Genomic DNA, 23,941 nt, shown 5'->3' with positions numbered 1-23,941 from the left:
TTGAAAGATTAAACATTTCGAAACAAAATCAGAGATGTCTCGTTTCATACCATGCCACCAGTAAAGCTGTTTCAAATCATTATACATTTTTGTACTATCTGGATGAACAGATAACCGACTGCTATGAGCTTCATTCAAAATCATTTGAATCAACTCTAAATTTCTCGAGACACATATTCGGCCTCTGTATCTCAAACAACCCTCAGTATCAACTCAGAATTCTGAATCAATATTCGAATCACATTGAGCCCATTTCGCTAACAATTCATTATCGACTTTTTGAGCTTTTCAAATCTGCTGCATAAATAACGGTCTCGCTTTCAACTCAGTTACAATCAAGCCATCATCAAATAAAGCCATATTTGCATTCATTGCACGCAGAGCAAACAGAGATTTTCAACTTAGAGCATCAGCAACTACATTGGCCTTTCCCAGATGGTTGTCAATTACAAGCTAGTAATCTTTTAACAACTCTAACCATCTTTGCTGTCGTAGATTCAGATCTTTCTAAGTCATCAAGTATTTTAAGCTTTTGTGATCGAAATAAACATGACATTCTCACTAAACAGATAGTGGCGCCAAATCTTCAATGTAAACACAATAGCTGCTAATTCCAAATAGTGTGTCAGATAGTTCTTTTCGTGGGGCTTTAACTGTATCAAGGCATAAGCTATAACTTTGCCTTCTTGCATCAAAACATAGCCCAAACCATTCAAAGATGCATCACAAAAGATTACGAATTCTTTACCCGATTTTGACTGAACTAGCACTGAAGCTTCAATCAATAAAGCTTTCAACTAATCAAAACTTTTCTGGCACTTTTCTGACCACTCGAACCTAACATCTTTCTGAAGTAGTCGCATCATTGGGGTTGCAATCATCGAGAAACCTTTTAAAAATCGTCTATAATATCCAGCAAAACCCAGAAAACTTTGGACTTCAAAAACATTTCTCGGAGGTTTCCAATCTAGTATGGCCGAAATCTTGCTCGGATCAACCCGGATACCAGTTGCTGATACATGTCCCAAAAACCCAACTTCGCGCAACCAGAATGCACATTTACTGAACTTCACATACACCTATTTATCTCGCAAAGTCTGTAACACAATTCTCAAGTGTTAGCCGTGTTCAGATTCATCACGGGAGTAAATTAGGATGTCATCAATAAACACAACCACAAATCGATCCAAATAGGGTTTGAAAATCTGATTCATTAAATCCATAAAAGTAGCAGGTGCATTAGTAAGTTCGAAAGGCATAACCATAAACTCATAGTGTCCGTAACTTGTTCGGAAAGAAGTTTTCGGCACATTAGAGTCTTTAACTCGCAGCTAATAGTAACCCGATCTCAAATCTATCATTGAAAACACTATAGCCCATTTCAACTGATTGAACAAGTCATCAGTCCGTGGCAAAGGATATTTATTCTTTATAGTCACCTTATTGAGCTGTTGGTAATTGATGCATGTTCTCATAGTTCCATCTTTCTTTTTCACAAACAAAATCGGTGTACCCCAGGGAGAAAATCTCAGTCGCGCGAAACCTTTATCTATCAATTCCTGCAACTAAGCTTTCAATTCTTTTAATTCAGTTGGCACCATTCTGTACAGAGCTATCGATATCGGAGTTGTCCCTGGCACTAACTCAATGCCAAACTCTACATCTCGAATCGGTGGCAAACTTTGTAATTCTTCAGGAAACACATCCGAATATTCGAACACTACTGGTACAGATTCAATCTTCTTTTCATTCACTTTAGAATTGAGTACATAGGCAAAATAAGCTTCACAACCCTTTCTCACATATTTTTGAGCTAACATTGAAGAAATCACTGCCGGTAAACCATTCAGATCATTGGACTCAATTTGAATTATTTCATCATGCTAACATCGCAAAATCAATAGTCTTTCGTTTGTAGTTCACAATAGCATCGTGCAATGTTAACCAATCCATACCTAGAATTATATCAAACTCACCGAATGGCAACAACATTAAATCAACCAGAAAACTTGAATCTTGAATCATCAACGGACAATTCTTGCATACTTTATCAACCAAAAAACACCGGTCTAAGGGGTTCAACACTCTAATCATAAACTCAATAGACTCTATAGGCAAAGTCTTACTGGATACTAAAGTTTCACATACATAAGAATGAGTCGATCCAGGATCAATCAATGCAACAACACTAGTATCATAGAGAGTGAAAGTACCGATAATCACATTTGGAGACGAAGCTTCTTCACGAGCGAGAATAGTATAAGCTCTGGCAGGTGCGCGAGCCTCAAATCTAGTAGTCGTGTCTTTAGTTCCCCTCTGACAGCCACTTACATTACCTATATTTCTAGGTGGTCTACCTCAAGATGCCATGTTAGCCGACCTCGTATTCTGCTTCATGTCTTGCTCAACCAACTCAGGGCATTCACGAATGAAGTGATCCATCGATCAAAATTTAAAGCAAGCCCGATCATTCAATCTACAACTACCGGGATGTCATTTACCGCAATGTTTACACTCAGGTTGGTTCGATCGGATGTTACCAACACTAGCTACTGAGGTAGCTCTCGAACTCACGGGTGGTTTGTCTCGATCATGTCTAGAATAGCCCGCAATAGCCTTTGAATGGCTAAAGTCATCTCAGAATGTCTTTGATGCAGACTGAAATGTTTTACCCGATGATCTTTTTTGAGAATCTCTAGCTTCAAAGTCAGTTTTTCTTTTCTCTTTCCTGAGCTCTTCAGCTTTGCATGATCACTCGACTAATACAACAAACTATTTTATTTCAAATATTCCGACTAACAGGTTAATGTCTTCATTCAACCCGTCTTCAAATCTTTTACACATTATAGCTTCAGTCGAAACACATTCCTGGGCATATCTGCTGAGTCTTACAAATTTCCGTTCATATTCTGTTACGGTCATATGACCCTGTTTCAACTCGAGGAATTCTTTGCATTTTTGATCAATGAATCTCTGACTAATGTATTTCTTACGGAATTCAGTCTGAAAGAACTCCCAGGTCACCCTTTCTTTCAGAACTACTGATATCAATGTATTCCACCAGTGATATACGAAATCTCGAAGTAAGGATACAACACATTTTATACACTCGTTAGGGGTACAAGATAGCTCATCGAACACATGAATAGTATTATCGAGCCAGGATTCAGCTCGCTCAGCATCTTCATCAACAGTGGCTCTAAATTCTTCACCCCTCGTGTTTTCTGATTTTATCAACCAGGGGCTTATTTAATCTCATCAGATCAATAACTTGAGGTATTACAGGTATCTGAGGAGGATTAGGCAGAGGTACGGGTTGTTGAACAGCTAAATTTGCCTGGATATACTGTGTGAACCATTCATCCATCATCTGAAAGAAGGCTTGTTTAGCTTCTCCCTCGTGGCTACTCGTAATCAGCCTAGAATTAGTCGGCGATGCCCCTTGAGTAGGAGCGGGCGCATTACTTTCCATGTCATCAGCTACGGCTCGATCAATATCCATATACTATACGAAAACACATTTTAATTGTCAGGAATCATCAAACTATAGCAGTTTATAAATATGGCATGTATAGTTAGACTTATACGCACTACGTTCGTCCTAGAATCGACAAAACCGTAGCTATGGTACCAATCAAATATAACACCCCTAACCCATATCCGTCTCCGGACTAGGGTTACTAGGCATTGCCGGACATATTGGAACATTTCGCAATCATTTCACAATCAAAAGTCATACACCGTCAAATCATAGTCAAATATCAAAACCATTTTGTACAAGTTTCATAATTTCAAAGTTTGAACCATATAGCAACCATTTCTATAACATTCGAATACCCAAGTCATAACTCAACCATAAATCATTTCATATACAGAGCATATAACAAGACATCTAAATCCTTAGCTAAATACAACCATAACAATTTGAAATCTATATACATGCACATATTAAACCAATTTGGCCTTATATCACGGTTTAATATTCATTTGTGCATAAAACATTAGGTAACTATATAACATAACCAACTATACTTTAAACATTATCAAACCATTTTTAAATACAAGTACCAAATCTTAGCATTTTAAACATTATAACATTATACTCATTTTACCAAATCTAATTGAACCATTTTTGATCACGACGTCAAGTCATACCATACCTAATTCACAATCTAACTAATATAATCAACCAACACATGAACCGCATACTTAAGCCGAATTTTTACTGTTACATATATATGTCACATTTTAACTCAAATATTAAACCTAACAATCTGATCTTTCATTACCAGGCCTCAAACAGACCATATCAATCCCAATAATAATATAACCTATTCAATTAACTGCATGATTTAAATCACCTATGTCGAATCACAATTTAAACTAAAATCGTCATCTATATTTACAATTTAGGCTAATACATGTGAATCAAAATGACATTTATATATTCAGGTATAAATTCATCAACTACTCCATTACCAATGCCAAATCTCAAGACTAACCAAATATGCAAATCATACCATATACCAAACTTATTAAATGAGCTAATTATAAGTTGTTTATATCATTACCCAAATCAAGACATAAAACCAAACACCATTCAAATATGTCATATAGCATAGTTACCAAATTGAGATTAAACCATGATCAAATATAAACTAACATAAGCATAATGATCAAGCCATTTTCGCAAGGCTATATTTATTTACATTTTCAAAATCAACCAAAACAAGTGCTAGCCTATACATGCCATAGTTTCAAAGTTCAAACTATTTAAAATACCGAAATAACAATCGATAGTGTGACAGATTTCCTTGACGATCCCGGAGCTTGTAACTAGCTTCCAAAATCTAAAAAAAAGGCAAACGACCACACACAGTAAGCTTAAATAGCTTAGTAAGTCATAAGCAATTAAATCAATTCAATGACATTTATCATTCAACTTAATTAAACTGAATCATACTAACTATAACCACATATACAATTATTAAGCTTGCAACTCCATGTATCAATACATATACTTTAGCATTATTTTCCACTTGGCCGAATACAAATATATTCATAATCATATCTAACTCTCATTTTCATAATGTACATTTCATATATTTATATAAAGTATATACTTACCTTACTACTCGATCATTTTACTTAGCACATACCTGTCCTTTTAGCTCTATTCCACATTCGATCTTAACTCGATATTGCCAATTGAACCATTCAGAATTAATAAGGATACTTGGATAATCGAAAAGCTCGTAAATTTCCAATGTCCCAGACGTTGTCTTACATGTAATCACATATCGATGCCACTATCCCAGATAGGATCTTACACGAACTCATATACGATGCCGATGTCTCAAACATGGTCTTACACGCAAATCACAAATTGATGCCAATGTCCCAAACATGGTCTTACATGAAATCATATATCGGAATCCTATGGGATGACATATGTATCCTAACTATTCCTAAGGTTTGTATAGGACTTTCAGACGTCATAACTCGATCAATTCAAACTTATAAATACTTCTCCATACTTAAAAAAATTCAGCTTGAACATATATATACAAGCAATAGTTCAATTTGGCACAAATATAATATATAAAATCAAATTTAACAACATGTATTTACTTATGAACTTGCCTCGTACGAAGACGAACAAACCAGGTCGACTATTCAACAACTTTAGATTTCCCCCGATCCAAATATGATTTTCTTTTTTCTTGATCTAAATTAATATAAATTAAACTTATTTAATCAAATATCCAATCAAATTCATCCAAAAACACATAAATGGGCTAATTACACTTTTTCCCCTGACATTTCACAATTTTCACAATTTAGTCCCTATTTCACAATTTAGTCCCCTGGCCGAATTCACCCCTAGCCCATATAAGCTCATATGTTTCATTTAATTCACATTTTAACCCCATCAATTTGCAAAATTTACAATTTGGTACTAAATAGACATTTTTATCAAAAATCACTTAATTAAATTTAACAATCTAACAACATATATTTATTTGTCATCATCAAACATAAAATCATCAAGCTTTCAACAATGGAAAAACACAAAATCATCATAAATTTCAAAAATTTAGGTTGAGCTAGCTAAAACACGACGCAACGATTACAAAAATGTAAAAATCATCAAAAACCGAGCAAAACACATACCTAATTCAAGCTTCCAAGTGTGCCGAACCTAACAAGCTTATTTTCTTTCTTTTATGTTTTAACATTCGGCAAAGAAAGATGAACATAATGGCCATTTTATGTTTTCTTTTAATTATATTACATTATAATATGTTAATTACCAAATTAGCCTTTTTATTTTCATTTAAAATCCACTAACCTTAGGCATTTTTGTCCATCCATAATTTCAATGGTATATTATCAACATAAGGACCCCACATTAAAATAACACATCAATTCAGCACATTAACAATTAGTTAGCCATTTTTACATTTTACGCAACTAAGTCCTTTTATTAAATCGAGCATAAAAATGATAAAATTTTTACACGAAATTTTCACACATATAAATTAACATGATGTAGACACCACAAATAATATTAAAATATTTTTTTACTCGAATTTGTGGTCTCAAAACCACTATTCCGATTAGGGTCTAAACCGGACTGTTGAACTGGGTATGTGATAAACCACTGATAAGAATGCTAATGAGTGAGTTATGCCTAAGATACATGATGATATTTATGTCAACTTATGTTGCATAATTATATGATTAATGTATGATTAATTTTTCTTGTTATCTACATGCAAACATACTATGCTTTAAAGCTTACTCCCCCTTTTCTTTCCTTTCCTTATAGTGTCACCAAACTAGCTCGAGGATCGAGGGACGTCGGAGCTCGATTCACACTATCAAACAATTTTTTTGGGTATACCTGCTTTCAATATTTTGAGTATGGCATTTATAGGGACTTGGTCATTTTGTTATGTGTCATACTGGTTTAGCCAAATGTGTTGGCATTGTAATGGTTAATGATTCATTTTGTATATGGCCTTTAGAAGTTGGCTAATATTAATCTTATTGGTCATTGGTATTTTTATGTGATGATGCTTATCATGAAGATGAAATTAGCTTGAATGGAAAAGAAAGTATGTGATATTTATGCATGATAGATGTTAGTATGTGCAAATGATGTATTGATATCTTATTTGTGGCTGATTTGGTTGTATATATATGCTTGGATTGGTATTGCTTGTTGTTGTGTAGGTTGGTGCAAGTAAGGGTGGCAAAATGGCTTGGTAAACAGCCTTATTTTTGTCCACATGAGCAGAGACACAACCGTGTGTGTTAGCCGTGTGAAAGACATGGCCTAGGGACATAGGCGTGTGTCCAAGGCGTGTGAAGTCTGCCCCTATTTTATGAAAATTTTCAAAAATTAAATTCGCCACACAGCCTAGCACACGGGCGTATGACTTGGCCGTGTGACTTCCTTTGGTGCATGATGTCATAAACAGAGAGTTACACAGGTTAGGGATACGAGCGTGTGTAACCACATGGCCAACCCACACGGGCGTGTCTCAAGCCACACGAGTGTGAGACCTTGTTTTGATGAAAAATTTTATAAATGTTGAAGAATTTTCTATGGTTCTCGGTTTAGTCCTTAACCACCTCCAATGCATGTTTTGGGTCTTTTAGGCTCATTTAGGGAGATAGGAATGTATGTGAAAAGTTTTAAATTTGGATGGAAATTTATGCCTCAGTTTTGTATATTTGCTTATGCTTAAGTTCGATAATGCCTTGTACCCTATTCTGACATCAGATACGGGTAAGGAGTGTTACATTTAGTAGTATCAGAGCTACGATTTAGTCAGTTCTTAGACTAACAAAGCGTGTGTAAGAGTCTAGCTATACATGCCATATATAAATTGAGATAGTGTGATGACTCCAGACAATTTTAAACTATGTTTTCATATAGTAAGGGATCCCAAATAAGCTGTGGCAGATGATGTAGAAAGTAATACACCAGCTCCCGCCCAAGGGACGGTGCTAGTTGAGAGTAGACCCATAACTGTGGGTCAGGGAGGAGAGGCTCAGGAAGCCTTCTTCCAAATAATGAACAAGTGGTTTTTAGGGTTTGTTCAAACAAACCCGGCCGCTCAACAACAACATGCTCTACCCCCTCCTAATCCTTAACTTGTCCCCATAGTGCCTCAAGGTATGGACTTTATGAGATTGAATAGAACTTTGATTGATAAGATTAGAAAGAAAGGGGCTGAAGAATTTAGAGCACAAATACCGATGATGATCCCAAAAAAGTAAAATTTTGGCTCGAGAATTCTATTAGAGTATTCGATGAGTTATCTTGTATGCTCTATGAATGCTTGAAATGTGCTATATTTTTACTGAGGGACACAACATATCACTGGTGGAAGACACTAGTATCTGTGGTTCCAGAAGAAAGGGTTACATGGGAATTCCTTCAAGAGGAGTTTCGAAAGAAGTATATCACTGAGCGATTCATCGATCAAAAGCGTAAAGAATTTCTTGAGTTGAAATAGGGCTGCATGTCAGTTGCTGAGTATGAAAGAGAGTTTGTTCAGCTTAGCAAGTATGCTAGAGAGTGTGTTTCCTCCGAAGCTATTATGTGTAAAATTTTTGAAGACGGGCTTAATGAAGACATCAGACTGTTACTGGGTATTCTTGAGCTGAAAGAATTTGTTGTGCTCATTGATCGGGCTCGTAAAGTAGAGGAACTAACTAAAGAAAAGAAAAAAGTTGAGTTTGAGGCTAGAGATGCAAGAAAGAGGTATTTAATGATTAATATTACGTAAATTGTACAATTTTCTCTATGGAAATATTCAACAAGGTTTCGACGATGAGAAAATCCCTGTTGAAGCTTAGGAATAGTTTAGGATACAAGTGACATGTCACTAAGAAACTATGTGCTATGTGATCTATGTGAAACCGAGTACTGGTCATGTACGTCCTACCGGTGGCTGTGTAGTTCGACATGTGTTGCGGATACCTAACAGCTTGTGTGAGCAACTCGTGTAGCTACGTCTTGATTGACAGCTTGTGTGAGCAGACCTGTGATTATCTCATGTGCGAGCCCTATGTGTTATAAGATATGAGGTAGCATTGGCTACATATGTGGCACTTATGTTGTTGTGTAGGTTGGTGCAAGTAAGGGTGGCAAAATGGCTTGGTAAATAGCCTTATTTTTGTCCACATGGGCAGAGACACGGCCATGTGTCTCAACCATGTGAAGGACACGGCCTAGGGACATGGGCATGTGTCTAGGGTGTGTGAAGTCTGCACCTATTTTATGAAAAATTTCAAAAATTAAATTTGCCAAACAGCCTAGCACACTGGCGTGTGGCTTGGCCGTATGACTTCCTTTAGCGCATGATGTCATAAACAGAGAGTTACAAAGGTTAGGGACACGAGAATGTATGCCTTGTACCTTGTTCCGGCGTCGGATACGGGTAAGGGTGTTACAAGCATGAAGCTAATACTCTCCAAACACACCACACTATCTTTATGAAAGGAGCTAAGCTTACATTCCTTTATCTTTCTAACACTATCTTCAAACTCAATACCCAAATAATAGCAATAAATGGTGAGCTCTCACAATCCTATGGCATGCCAATGATATCCAATGGTTTCAAAAGGTTACAATGCCAATATATTCACTTATATGAACACTTATATTTTGGTTTATGCACACTTTCACATATCATGTTCATATCACTTATCACATTCATATAATGCACTCCAAGTGTAAAAAATTTGTTCAATGAGCCAAATACACCTTTATAACAGATGTGTATGCATAAAACTAGCTGTTCACAAAACATTTTTAGACATATATTCAATACATATATTCATAACACACACCTTAACATATCACAACACATGTAAGCTTATTTGCAAAATAAAAAAACTCAAGTAAGAACACTTACTCCTATGACTTAGATTAGATGATTTAATCTCCTAAGCCCTCTTTAACTAATTGTTTTGTGCATTAATTATAGCATATCATGCCACTCACCTTAGCAACTTGCTTCAATGGGAAAGCTCAATAAAGCTTTTGCTTGCCTTTGGCCTTGCTTGTAGAAGCTACCAAATGAATTGGCACTTTACATACACATCAAATACAATAAAAAGGCATGAAAAATAGCAGTAAACAAGATTAATTCATTCTAAAATAACATATCAAAGCCTCTAGATCATTATATCGAAAACTTAGGTAATTTTGCTAAAAATACGATTTCATCACTCAAATCTTATTTCTAAAACTTAATTTTGATCATAATATTCTTAAATATCATCTAATTACATATTTCAACCTTCAAAATTTTCCATTTACGTAGATCTCAATTTTTTAGAACAATTAAGCCAAATAAACTTTAAAGAGAGGAAAGCATTCAAATTCTTCAAAATTACTTAAAAACTTGTTAAATCAAGATTAAAAACATTCTAGTAGGATCAACATAAGTTGAAAATAGCTTTGAAATGGTACTTCAACTCAATAAAACAGAATCCACCATTTTCAAGCTTGAAATCAACTTAAAATCAAAAGATCTATTGAAATCTTGATCTAATTAATTAAAACTCAGTTTAAACAGCTAACACACTTTGTTAATCGTGAAAAGTTATAATGTTACCTTAATTTTGCAAAATTGATGAGCTACAAAGCTAATTCGAGTTTGAACATGTGAAGAAATTTAGTAAAATTGAGGATGAAAACCTAAGCATTCTTTAAAATAAAAAAAAGGATAAACTAATTTCGGGAGAAAAGCATTAATTTGATTTTTTGAAAATTTTTGAAAAGGATGATGAATTGGGGGAAGTAGACGGTGGGTGGTTTAAATAACCGACCAAATTTTAAAAATTGGGCATTTTTCCTTGTGACCATCTATAGTTTCCCCCATTTTTTTTCCAAATTAGTTATTTTTTTTCAACTAAAGCTAATTTCAAAAATATTTTCATATTCGATCTCATTTTTAAATTTTGTTTAACAAAATTAATTCTCGAACACTAAATTTTAATTACTTAACATAAAATTTTTAATTCTAATTATTTTAATATTTTATTTAATTATTCCTATTTAATTTAATTATCTAAACTAATTATAGTTTTTGATTCATTAACCCCAACTTACCAACTTAATTCTACTAACCCGATTTTTCGGATGTGACAAATCTCCCCCTCTAAAAAGAATTTCATCATTGACATTATCTATTGCCACATCAGTTGTGTCTCAGTCTTGTGTTTCTCTAATTGTGTAGACCCAAGCTGGTCCTCCAGATTTAATCAGAGTAGCTATTGTGTGTGCAACTGTCCTCTGCCCAACCCTTCTACTGTTACCACTTTTTCCTCGATCTCTAGCAAGTGTAGGACTCCGTGTCTGAGCAATCTCAACCTTTTTCGAACAGTCTTTGAATCGATGCTCCTTCGATCCACATCAAAGACATGCTCCAATAAATCTTCAACACTTGTCCAAATGCCTACGTCTGTAATGCTCACATGTTGGGCATTCAAATAAACCTCCTGATAAAACCATAGTTGTGCTTTAGGATGGGATTGGTTTTCTCAGAACTCGCATTGAACACTCCTATCAAACCTCTGTGATTCTTAGCTCCTCTTGTCTGCACACTCCGAATCACTTGATTGGTTAGAGCCCTTCTTTCTGAACTCAATTAACACTGGTCTCGATGGCTCAATTAAAGCTTCCTCAACAATTTTAGCCTTCTCGACCATTTCATCGAAAGCCTTAGCACCATTTCATATGTTCTGGAGTCAATATTTGTATCATATTTGCTCAAGGATCATCATTTTATTATTTTTGTTTATGTTGCTTGAGGACAAGCAACGACTTAAGTATGGGGGAGTTTGATCTATCATAATTCGATGTAGCAGATTAAACTATTTTTCACACTTAGGGAGCTTGAATACAAACATTTTCATTATATTTAACTTAAGTTTCTTTAGTTTTACTTATATCTAATAAAATGTGTGAATTGAGTCTTTTATTGACCTTAAGGGCCAAATGAGGCCTAAGGGAGAGCTAACTTACTTCGTGAATGTGTAGGAGACCATTAGAAGGCATTTTAGGCTGATACTAGACACTATGTCGCAACACAGGACGTCCGATGTTGCAACATAGAGAACAAAATAGAGAAAGTAAGAAAATGCCTCCGATGTCGCGACACTGACTAAGGGTGTTGCTACATGCCCCTGAAAACATCCCAAGGAGGAGAATACTAACTTTTATGTCACGACACTCCTAGTGCGTCACGACATCGACTGGGACGGAAAATAAACACGAAACATGGGTGTTTTGGTTTGCAAAATCAAACTTAAAGCACGTGAACGTCAGCTAACCTAGGGTTACGGACAACGGCCACCTGAAGGCTATAAATAAGCTCTTTTGGCACATGTTATATACATTATTCCATTAGCTTAGGTTCTTTTTTTAGATTTAGTTTCATTTTTTTCTTTCTTTCTTAGGTTTTTCAGAGTTTAGTTTATTTGTTCGTTGCTTTCTTTCAAGAGATCTAATTTGTAAATATGGTCAACTACTAGGGATTCGTGTTATTATTTATTTAAATTAGTATTTTCTTAAACTCTACACTTCAATTCATTCACCATGTTTTATTCTTCCATCTATTCCATGTTGTTTATGAAAGCCATGAGGAACTAATCCTTCTAAGGGGGATTAGCGAGTAGAGGCATGATCTATTAACTGTTTTGTAAGCTTACTCAACGAATCATCTATTTTGGAAAGGAAGAATGTGAAACAAACCCTAGTCTTGACAACCCCGGGGAGTCATCAATATGAGAATTAACCCAAAATTTGTATTACCCATCCGTGAACACCTTCACCTCAAGCTAGTTTGGACTGTGAGGTCAGAAGATAAGTAGTTCTTGCTAACTCATTATTTTAGTGGAAGATTAGAAGATCATGCTAGGGTAGCAACTAGTTGGTTGATGAGGAACCCAAAATGACAGTTGATTGGGATTGTCGAAGTAAGCTAATCACCCATCATCAGATTTGATTCTCTCTACTTTTAATTCTCTTGAAATTTAGTTTTCTTTTATGATATTTTGTTTTTATTATTAGTATCCCAAAAATAGCTTATTTATGTTTCCATACTATAACTCGATTAAAGTATTAATTAGATCTTTTAGTGTATAGGTTAAAATTGATCTTGCCTTTGTCTCCTTTGGGTCCGATCCTCAGAGTACTCACCTACTTTGTAGTAACATTATATTACAACTCGACTCGTATACTTGCGGATGCCACCTTGTCATTCTATATTTTATTGCAGTATTTACACTCTAGACGTTAGTACTTCTGAAGGCGGTCAGATGTGACAAGTGATCTAAGGCAATTCCTGCAAAGAAAACGTTTTTAAAGAAGGCAATGTGTTCCCATTCCTATCCTAAAAACAAGCAAATTCCATACAAGGGTATTTTCGTCTAAAGTTTAAAATTCTTAGTTTTGTTTCAAAACTAAATTGTCATTTTAAATTTCAAAAATTTTAAAGCCAAAAGTTAATAAACCTTAGCTAACCTGGATTTTGTAAACCTGTTGCTACCAACCTATAACACCCCTAGCCCATATCTATCATCAGATTAGGGCTACGAAGCATTTCTGGAAATTAACATCATACAACGAACATTTATTCAACATAAACAAGTCATAGCATAAAACATAGCAATATCTAGTCCCTTATATGAGCCATTGACGCCCTAAAAACACATTAGAAATGAGTCAAGACTAAATCGAAAACATATAAAGATTTTCAAAAAAGATACAAACTTTTAAACTACAGGGATCACACGGCCGTGTGGCCAGGCCGTGTGACTCACACAACTGAGACACACGTCCGTGTCTCAGGCTATGTGGGCATTCGAAGTAGGGACACACGGCCGTGTCTCAGCTCATGTTCGTGCCCATGTAACTCTCTAACTTGGGTCACACAGCCAAGCCACATGCCTGTGTTTCAAACCGTGTACCCCTCGAAATGGCCTCACAAGGCTGAGACACACGCCCGTGTCTTTGGCTATGTGGATGAAAAATAGGTCATTTCCAGGCCATTTTTCTAACCCAAAGTCTAGCCACGTATACCAACCAAATGTACCTATTTACATGCATTCAAATGGCACCTATCATATGCATATAAGAGCTAAAACATCATAGTAACTAACCATTCAACCAATATGCCAAAATAGCACCTCAATCTCAACAATCAAACTTGATTAAAGACTTACTAAATTCATCTATAATTCAATCAACACTACAGCAAAAACAGGTTTTTAGCGGCGTTTTTAGTGGCATTTGGATCAAAAAACGCCGTAAAGGTAAAGCATTAGTGGCGTTTTTGCATAAACACCGCAAAAGGTAAAGCAATAGCGACATTTTTCTCATAAACACCACAAAAGGTAAAGCAATAACGGTGTTTTTCTCATAAACACACCGCAAAAGGTAAAGCAATAAATGCCGCAAATATTTTTTCACTTTTACTAAAACGGCGCCGTTTTGGCATATAAAAATCTATAAATAGTAACCCTCTTATTATATCCATTTTCCTTATTTATTTCTTATTAATTTTTTCGTTTCCCAGATATAAATTTCCTTCGATTCTCTTTCTCCTTTGTCTGTCTTTTCTTCTCGCTCGTGGGTTTTCTTTCTTTCTTTTTATTCAAATTTTCTCTATATTCTCAGCTTTATGTTGTTTTATTCTTTTTACTTGATGAAATCTTATATTTAATTTTTGAGATCAAAGGACAAACCACAGAAAAGGAAAAAAAACAATAAAAAAAATAGGATTTACTTACGCCGATAGCGTTAACTCGACAGTGTGATAATATCTCTGACGGCCACCAACCCGAGCTAACCTGACAACCTAGGGAACATGGGAAAGAAAGGGGGGGGTAAGATTTACGCTTAGTAAGTTCATATGAAAACAATAAGCAACTCATTAACATGTTTTATCAATATTTACAACATATTCTCAAGTTCATAACAAGTTGTATTCCTGAGCAACAGTCATTAAAGTATTTATATCTAGAGCTACGAAACTCCAAATTTAGTTCTGTTAATTTTCCTTGAAACTAGACTCGTGTATCTTTCTACCATAAAATTTATAGAATTTTTGGTTTACCCAATTAGTACAGTTTATTTCGAAAATTTACCCCTGATTCACTGTCTGACAGTTCTGATCCTTCTGCACTAAAGTTCAATTATCTCATAGAACAGAAGTCAAATAATGTTCTTGTCTATTTCTCTTGAAACTAGGCTCATTAAAGATTCTAAAAATATAAATTATAACACTTAAATATTTTTTTACAATTTATAATGATTTTCTCAAACTAGAACAGGGGATCTCGAAGCCATCCTGACTCTTTTTCACAAAACTTCAAATATCTCAACATAGGAAGTTCTCTTGCTTATTATAAGAAACTAGACTCAATAAGATTTATTTTTATATTTTATTCAGCTTCTAACTCATTTTACACTATTTTTAGTGTATTTTCAAAGTTACACTACTGCAGTAACCCAAATCTATCAAGGCTAAATTACTCATCCATGATCATTGTTCACAAAATTAATACAACATCATTTCATCCATCATGGTAAGAACACATATTTATGCAATATAGATCATCACATATCAAGGCATTCTCATAAGCTTAGTGTACATACCTGCACAACTCATAACATAACTCAAGTACATACTCACCAATGACTTACCTCATTGGGACCATCATCAACTCTTTCTTGGGATTACCCGTTGAACGCTTTGAATACTAATCAGATACTCAGAAAAACCTTTGCACATAAGTGCCTCAATTGTAGCTAAAGCTACCTCATATCTCGTGACATTTAAATGCTCACACTCGAGCTAGCCATCTAGACTCATAATTCCTAGTGACATGTCACTCGTATCCTATTTTATTCCTAAGGTTCAAACGGGATTTTTCCTCGCCTATTAAGGCTTTGTCTTATCATATTTCTATTAATCGCATACACTTAATATTTGTACAATTCATGTAATGATAACATTTAAATACATGTATAGCATGGTATTGTTTACATATGAACTTACCTCGATACGACAAAGATGAAAAAGACGTAATCATCCCTTAATCTATTTCTTTCCGTTCTAGGTCCAAATCTCGATTTTCATCATCTATAACATCATACTCAACTTATTAGAACAATGTACTAATCAAATTAGACCATTGACACACTTGGGCAATTTTTACAATTTTGCCCTTATATTTTGCCAAAATTACCAAATTACCCCTAGGCTCGAAAAATGATTTTTATCACATTTCTTTACTCCTTGAGCTTAGATGAACCATTTTCATAACTATAGCAACTCATAATTTCAACACATTTACAACTTGTTTTACATCTTTGCATAATAACCTTTTAAAGGTATTTTCATGCAAATTTCCTTCACAAAAGTTGTTTATTAGACAACTATAACTATATTCTTCCATAAAAACTCAGCAAACAACACATATACATTCATGGCAAAACCCTAAACTCTTTATCATTTTGCAAACTAGACCCCTCATTTGAAAGCTTATGCTTTAGGGGTTCCAAAAATGTAAAAATCATCAAGAAATAACCAAAGATTACTTACTTGTTAGGGCTTAAAGTGGCTGAAAGTTTAAAGCTCAAACCCCCCATTATTTGCTACCATTTTCGTGAGGAAGAAGAAGAAATGAAAGAGAAAATGACATTTTATTTCTTTTTCTTATTTTATTACAAATTAGTCAAAATTACAACACCTAAAAGCCACAAATTTTGGCTTTTTGACCAATTGGTCTCCCCTTGGCCGGCCACACACTTAAAAAGGGTCTAATTTCCCTTTAAAGGCCTCCAATTTTAGTTCTCTAGTCTATTAACACATTTAGGAATTAACACATAACTTTTACATTTTACGTGATTTAGTCCTTTTTCGAAATTGGACTAGAAATCGCTAAAATTAACTTACCAAAATTTACATGCACTTATAAAATTATATTATAACACATAAAATAATACTAAAAAAATTCTCCGACCTCGGAATAGTGGTCCCAAAACCACTATTCTGACTAGGCCCAAAATTGGGTTGTTACACCAGGTGAGTGATCTCTTCCCATCCTTCCAATGTTATAGTGATAGACATAGTTTAGGTTGTCTTAAATTAATGAAGAATGCATGCAAGATTCTCCTTTCTTTTAATATTTTAAAATTCAATTATTTTGTGGAAATGATTTAAACATTGTACTATTTATGCTATTATTGTTTGTAATTACTCTTTGTTCATGAAAATTCAATAATATTCTAACTATATCATAATCGTGTACATGATGGAAGTGGTCATATGTGCCAATAATATACATAGTATCGTACTCTCCATAAGTGACCAAAGTCTCTAATTTTGTTATCAAGGTGTGTTTCTAATGGTCAAAATGTCAAATCTTTATTTTCAATTTTTAATTTGTGCTATATAATATGGAATTGATCAATTTTTTTGGACTTAATGTAACATCCCTCACCTATATCCAATGCCGGGACAGGGTTCGAGGTGTTACTGGACTTAAACCTTCACCAACATACAAAATCGGGTTACCAAATTTCGCCCAAAATTAAAACTTTTCAAACACATACGTTGTGACAGCCCTAAATTGACCCTAGTCGGGAAGTGGTTTTGGGACTGCTAAACCGAGTCACCGAAGTATTTGAATGTGATATTTATTGTCTAGAATATGTGAATATGAATGTGTGAAAGTTTTAAGCTTCGATTTAGTCGATTGCATGTGAATTTAGTTAATAGGACTTATGTGAGAAAATTTAGAAATGTGCTAGGCAAATGTAAGTGGCCTATTAATCCATGTTATAAAGATGATGGGTTTGCATGTCAAATTACCCAAAATTTGAACTAGTGGCCGGCCATGCTATGGGTTAAAACCTATTATAAACATGTTGTGTTAATGCTTTATGTTAGAAATAATAAAATAAAAAGGGTTAGTAATAAAATAATGGAAATTGGGGAGGGGGTGATGAAAAAAAAAAGAAAAAAGTTCTCATTTTGTTCTTCTTGACCGAAAAATCAAAGGAAAGAAAGGAAGAAAGGTTGAAGAGGTTCGGCCATGCTTGTAACCAGGCTAAGGTATGTTTGATGTTGTTCCATGAGATTCATGCATATTTTTAGTTGTTAGCTTGAGTTCTACCTAGCCCATGGTTTAAATCTTTGCTATGTGATGGAGATGATACTCGGCCATGGGTGTTGTCTTCTTGGTTGGTGTTTGATGTTATGGTGATGAGGCATGAAGATGATTGAATTTGAGTGCTTAATAAAAAGGATTGAATGTGAGTGTGTGTGAGAATTTGAAAAGGATGGGTCTTAACAACTTCATGAAGTATTCGGCCATGGTGCTAAAATGTTGTATTGTGTTTAAACTTAGAATTTTTAGTCATATGGATGTGTCTTGTTGTATGAGTGCTTGAACAAACTATGATTAAATGGATGCATAGATTCAAAATGGGAACAATTGGCTATTATGCTTGATACTAATGCCGAATATGAGAATGTTGTACTTGAAAAAAAAAGAAAATGTAGGTGAACATGACAAGTGTATTCGGTTTAGGGCATAAGGATATGAAAATTTTGGGTATTTATTTTTGATTGTGTGTGCATGACTATGGATAGTTGGCTGCCAAAAATATTATAAATACATGGTTTATGTTAAATTTATTAAGCTACAAAACATTATACATGTTCGGCCAAAGTAAATTATTTGAGTAAAGTATATCTTGATGGTACATTTCGGCTAGTATAAAATGTATATGGATGTCGTATGACTATGTTTGATTTGGGAAGTAAATTGTTTGATTTAGCTCAAGAGCCTAGAGGATCAAAGTTGGATAAGGGGAAGGAAAAAGTGATCGAATAGCCGTCGAAATTGTTCGACAACATCCGAGGTAAGTCTTTGAGTAATGGAACTTAGTTTATGATTTGATTAAGTTATGACGTATAAGCATAACAAATAAATAGTGATATAATGATTTTACTTGAATTATATGTCGAGATAATTAGTTATACCTATGACGGGTAGTCTAATGTGCATAGAGATCATGTCATAAAGCAAATCAATTTATGCTCTTTGTATTGCGGCTATTGAGCCGAAAATGGGAATGATTGATAAGTGTCTTGTGTTTGAGTTCTAGTGATGAAAATGAAATATAGATGTGATATGATTTATTGATATACGTGCATGAATATTTGGATGATAACCGGGCTAAGTCCCGAAGGCATTTGTGCGAGTTACTATATCCGGGCTAAGTCCCAAAGGCAGTTGAGCGAGTAGCTATATCCGGCTAAATCCTGAAGGTACTTGGTTTGGGAATGAGCGATCTTGCTGTAATAATTTCAATTAATACGCTCGTAAAATCCCAACGATGAGGTATGTTTCGTATATGCATTGGAATAGTTGATTCCTTTTAAATAGTATTCGCTCAGTCGATTAATAAGCTTCCAGCCTTTGGTTAAGTTGATCCCTTATGTATGAATATAAGGGTTGGAAATGTGATGTAGGTATGATTTTGAGAATATGTGTATATGAAATTATCTGTTTAGTCATATGAATGCTATACTACAGTTGTGCCTAACTTCATTGCTCAAAACTTACTAAGCATTAAATGCTTATTCCGTTTCTTTGATTCTCTGTTTTATAGATTTTGGTTCGTCAGCTATCGGACTCGGGAGTGTCAAAGTCGAAGTCGCCCACACTATCAAAGCCCTTTTGGTACTCTTTTAGTTGAACTCTGATAATGGCATGTATAGGGCTGCCCTTTTGTTGTTAGTCAAGTACTTTGGTATTGTATATATAAGGTAATTGAGAGGTGTGGAAATGCTTGGCAATGATTAGCCATTGGAATGGTTAATCACGATCATATTTTCGAGCTATGTATGTTAAAGGGCTAGTTGAATCATGGAAATTATGAAATAGGTAAAGTCTACCTTAAAAACAGATGCCGACAGCAGCAGTGATGTGAATTTGAAAAAATAACTAAAAATAGTAGGAATAGAATTAAATATTGAATAAATTATTTAATCGAACCTTTATGAGCCTATTTTCATATGAAAGTAACAAAACGATCATATGAGCCATATCTTATGAGATGTTTAAGTTTTTGTGAAACAGGGCCAGAGCAATTTCTGGATCCCCTATTCCGACTTTGGAAATTCATTATAAATTAACCAAAGATAATTAGAAGTCATTCCATATATGTATAGATTCCTTTTCGAGTCTAGTTTCTTTAGAAACAAACGGCATAAGTATTGAAGTCTTGTACAGGGAGATATCCAAGTCGTAATGCGCGAAGGTCAGAATGGTCGAACCCTGTAACAGGGGAGACTTTAACTAATAAACTGTACTAATTGGCCTGACCAAAAATTCTAGAAACAAAGTTTTGGATGGATATATGAGTCTAGTTTCAGGTAAAATTTACGGAATCAGTTTTTGAGTTTTGGAACTCGAGATATGATTTTTAAAGTGACTGTGATGCAGTTAACCAGCTTGTCTGGAATTTTAAAATGAACTGTGTTAATAAATGAAATAAGTCTGTTAACACCTCGTGTTCGACTCCGGCAACGGTCTTGGGTACGGGGTGTTACATACGTACCGTCCCTTATACAGGCCTTCAAGGCCTAAAACATATATCGAGGCAGTTCGGGACAAAACCAAGTTCATTCAATAAACTTTGGGCAACTTAATAAATTCTCTTGCTTTAGTGAGTCACACACCCATGTGGCTGGGGCCGTGTGATCACACACGCCCGTGTAGCTTGGGACATGCCCGTGTCCTCAGCCTGTGTAACTCTCTGTTTATGATGTCAGCATGCATTTAGGGGCACATGGCCAAGACACACACCTATGTTTCAAGCCCGTGCTCGAAACTGACTTAAAATTTTAGGTGCAGCGGACGTACGGCCATACCACACACCCATGGGGGTGATCCGTGTGCCACAGACGGCCTAGACACACGCCCGTGTGTCTACCAGTGTGGACCTTGTAGGGCTATTTTTCAAGCCTTTGGTCACCCTCTATAAACCAATCACACTTATAGGTTATCTTAATACATAATAACGCCAGATTATACACTTACATATAACCTTGATAAACCTCATTACATGTAAACCTCATATCATCGGTTTTATACATGCTAGGTTAATTCCCTTTTTGTATTAAGGTTTTCCATGTCTCATTGACACATTTAAGATTGGATGATTCTTATAACTCATTGCCAATTATAGTCAAGCCATCCCATGTAACATAAACATGCATAGATTTGTAGGTCATAGCCTACTTCAAAATGACCAATTCCCATGGCCATATACAAATAGATGTGTATATCTTTACATGTATTCATTATGGCTAACCAAATTACATATCTAAAAAAATAAACCAAGAGCCCTATACATGCCATCGAACAAAATAAAAGTGCCTATTTACCAAAGCTGGACTAGTTGATAGTATGTTGACTCTCTAACCATCTTCCAATCTTTATGAGTCCTTGAGCTCTGTAAGACAGGGAAAAGAGAGGGGTAAGCATTTACATGCTTAGTAAGCCCGAATAAATGGAAAATAAACTTGCCAATTAATTAGAATACAACCATATTAAGCAAATAAACCAACAAGGATGAAAAAGTTTCCTTATCACATGCATTCAACCAACAAGTTAGTCACAATAATAATGCACCATGTAATTTGTCTTAGATGAGCTCACCATTCTTCATTTCATTTTTATACATCATATTAATCCCGTTGAGTTTCTAGGAAATCTCGATGGATTATCCATTATCCGTCAAGTCATAAGAATGATCATTTCAAGTATGCACTCTCACGAATCTCACATCTTACGACGGGATTACCAGTCCAGGCTAAATCATCCGCATCTTAAACTCATAAGGTGAAGTTGAGATTACCAATCCAGGCTAAATCCATTATAGGGACAAACACCCTTAATGAGCTCGGATCTGAATTACCAGTCCAGGCTAGATTTAGACCCTAATTGGGTTACCCGTCCGGGCTAAATCCACAATGCACACATATTCTTAGGGAGGCTGGATCACTAAAGGAACACTCGTTCGAGCTAGATCTTTTTTATATTTGAGATCAACGGATTACACGTCTGGGCTAAATCCTTTCTGCAACATGTAGGATCGCAAGTCATGTAAGTCATGGTTTATCCATCAGATTTCCTTTTCAACCTCAATCGGGACATTTATCAACATGTCATTATTAAGGATATATTTCATATATTTTCATGCCATCATCAATTGCAATTACCATACATTCATAAATCATGCAATTAAGCATACTATGAGTTTACTTTAAGTTATTCGAACTTACCTAGTACTCGTCTCGGTATCGTGTTTCGGTTATTTTGAAACCTTTCGTTTTCCTCGATCGACCTCTGAAATTTGTTCCTTGGGGTCTATAACAATAAAAATAAATCATTAACACCTCACATTGTACTTTTTGAGTCTACATTTCACCCCCAGTCCAAATGACCGTTTTGCCTCTGACTTTTCATATTTTTATGATTTAGTCCCTAAGCTCGTATAATGGAATGCATGCAATTTCAACATTACCCAAGCATAGTTGAATGTTCTTTCCTCTTATGGCAGCCCACATTTTTCCATTATTTCACATTTCTACTTCACATTTTACACCTTTTGCAAAAAAGGTCCTTTTTAGGGATTTTTCATGAAAATCACCTAGGAAAAGATGTTTAACACACATCCAACTTCCATATTCCTCCATAAACCATCAAAATACAAGTAACTCATGCATGGGTAAATTTCTAAACATGAACCCTAGCATGAAATATGGGTAGAAATAGAGAGAGTAAGCTATCGGGATTTCAAAAATAATAAAAACATTAAAAACGGGGCTTGGGAGCACTTACTATTGAGCTTGAAAATGTTGAAAACCCTAACTATGGTGACTTGAGAATTTTGGCTGGACAAGGAAGAAGAATGGCTGATTTTTTCCTTCTTTTTCCCATTTTATTTCATTAAATTGCCAAATGACCAAAATGCCCTTAAGCCCTTTCTTTAAAATTTCATCCACACAAGCGCATTTTTGTCCACAAACTTAGAAATTGGGAAAATTTCTCCTCAAGACCTTCTAATTAATATTCTAAAGCAATTCCATACAAATTGCTTCTAAAACCCAAGTTTTACAATTTATTCAATTTGGTCCCTAATGTCTAATTGGACACCTTACTCAAAGAATTCCTTCATGAAACTTTAACACATGCATATTCTCATATTCTAGACCTCATAATTATCATAAAATAAATATTTTGATGTCGGATTTGTGGTTCTCAAAACCACTATTCTGACTAGGCCCTATTTTTAGATGTTACATTTCTCCCTCCTTAGGGACTTTCATCCTCGAAAGTCTTACCAGTAAACAGGTGTGGATATTCGCTTCTCATGGCTTCTTCCAGTTCCCATGTAGCTTCTTCTACACCGTGTCGATGATATAAAACCTTTACCAAAGCCACATCTTTATTTCTCAATTGTTTAATCTCGCGAGCTAAAATCTTGACCGGTTCCTCGCCATAAGTCATATCCAGTCTAATCTCAATCTCTGTCAGTAAAATCACATGAGTGGGGTCTGATCGATATCGCCTTAACATGGATACATGAAACACGTCGTGAATCTTTTCCAGTTTGGGTGACAATGCCAATTGATAGGCTAATGGTCCAACTCTTTCAGTGATCTCGTACGGTCCTATAAATCGCGGACTCAGTTTGCTTTCTGGCCAAATCTCAATACCTTTTTCCATAGAGATACTTTCAAGAATACTCTATCTCCAACATGGAACTCAATCTCTTTTCTTTTCAAATCAGCATATGACTTTTGCCTATCCGATGCTGCTTTTA

Source organism: Gossypium hirsutum, chromosome A13 (genome assembly GCF_007990345.1).
Source record: "Gossypium hirsutum isolate 1008001.06 chromosome A13, Gossypium_hirsutum_v2.1, whole genome shotgun sequence".
NCBI classification, from domain to species: domain Eukaryota; kingdom Viridiplantae; phylum Streptophyta; class Magnoliopsida; order Malvales; family Malvaceae; genus Gossypium; species Gossypium hirsutum.
The sequence above is the reverse complement of the archived record's forward strand: the minus strand, read 5'-3'. Positions refer to the sequence as shown.